This window comes from Pristis pectinata, chromosome 12, assembly GCF_009764475.1.
Source record: "Pristis pectinata isolate sPriPec2 chromosome 12, sPriPec2.1.pri, whole genome shotgun sequence".
Lineage (NCBI taxonomy): Eukaryota > Metazoa > Chordata > Chondrichthyes > Rhinopristiformes > Pristidae > Pristis > Pristis pectinata.
In genome coordinates, this window is record NC_067416.1 from 53,463,230 (window position 1) to 53,465,232 (window position 2,003).

Here is a 2,003-nt window from a genome sequence, read left to right on the forward strand (position 1 = left end):
ATATCAGTGTGCACATAAATGTGTCCATTCATTACCTTGCTGCAGACCACTGCTGCATGGGTTATCTCTGTAATTTCAGAACCTCAACAGACAAACCTCTTTCTATTGCTTTCCAATTCATTGCATCTTCTTGGAAGTTATTTTTGCGTCAGCATCACATTTAGCAACCAGACCGTCCGTGATTTCACCGGAGCCGTTCACATAAATAGTGAATAGTTCGCCTGGCAATGATCCCTGGGACATATAACTCGATGCAGAGAGAGACGTGGTGACAAACAGAGCGAAGGGCTGGCTGGATCGAAGGAAGGAAAGAAGAGAGAAGAAAACAGACACAGAAACAAGAAAGAGGGATATATATATTTATACAGAGAGAGAGAGACACACACACACATATACGTATAGAAGAGGGAGGTGTGAGAAAGCGAAAAGTTTTAGAGAGGAAAGACATAGTGGGAAAGGGAGATAGAGAGAGAGATTAAAAAGGGAGAGAGCGATATAAGGTAAGAAGGAGAGATAGAAACAAATTCAAGTCAGGAAAGGTTATCACTGTGTGGGTTCCCAAGGACTTATTCCTTGTATGGGATTGGCTCATGTGCGAGGGCTCAAGCACAGCATTGTGTCAGTCATAGCTAAAAATCTCCCCCCCTCTCTTCCTCTCTCTTTTCTCCCTTTCTAATTCTCCCCTGGTGTGTGTGTGTGTGTGTGTGTGTGTGTGTGTGTGTGTGTGTGTGTCGGTGTGTCTGTGTCTGTGTGTGTTTGTGTGTCTTCTCTCTCACTTTCCCCTTTCCTCCATCTGCGTTTATGGATTCTCATCATGTGTCGGACTCTCTCTCTCTCTCTCTCTTTCTTTCTCCGTCCCCCTGCCTGTCTCCTTGTAAGTTTCATTATCTCCCCTTCTTCCTTTCATCCATCCCTGTCTGCCCTGCTTCTCCCGCTGTCTCTGGCTGCAGCAACTGCAGTGCCGCAGGGATCGGTACGTGGGCAACTTGCCAAAATCTATGTAAATAGCTCTGATGTTCACTTGAAATGTACGGTTTCCAAATGCCGCGACGATGCAATATTGCATGAAAAGTAAATTGCAAGAGACTGCAGTGAATTTAAACCGAATGAATACAGGTATGTTGGTGTCAGATGGAACGGTAAGTTGTGACCGGACACAAGGGTCCCATGGATGAATCTCCCTCGGTTAACGAAATGACAGTGAGAAAAATGTGAAAAATTCCGAACTTGTTCCGTTTGCAGGGAAATTAAAGCAAACATATTGTTCAAATGGAGAAATATTACAACCACTCTGAAATGCAGCATTTGTGGTCTCCATTTAGGTCAAATGAAAAATTTGACAAATGATGTGCTGACTCCATGACGAGGTGGATTGGGAGATCAATACTTCATCTTTGGGCATACAAGATGTCCGATCAAGAGTCTTAAAACAGCGGGTAGGAAGCTGTCCTTGAGTCCAGCATTGCGTGTTGTCAAGCCTTTCAACCTTCTGCTCGAGGAAGAAGAGTGGTTCTTGAAAATGCTGTATGCTTTCCCGAGGCAGCGTGAAGTGTAAACGAAGTGAATGGAGGGGAAGATGGTTTTCGTGACGGATTGGGCTGCGATCACAACTGTACAATTATTTGTGGGCTTGGGCAGATCATTTGTAATACCAATCAATGATGCATCCCAATAGGATGCTTTCTATCGAGCCTCTGTATGAACTGGTGAGGGTCATCGGTGAGATGCCGAATTTGCGCAAACAAGTAGAGGCGCTGGTGTGCTATCTTCTACAACGCGTTGACGTGGCTGGAGTGGGAGACATATGTTGCTGAAATTTTCATCACGGAATTTAAATCTCTGAACATTCTGTACCACAGTAGCACTGATACAGACGGGCTTGAAGTCGATAAGTTTCTTTTTTTCTGACACTGATGCAGAGGTTGTTGTCTTGACACGATGCCACCAGTCTCTCCATCTCCTTCATGGACTCCGTCTCGTCATTGATTGAGGTCCAGTGACGA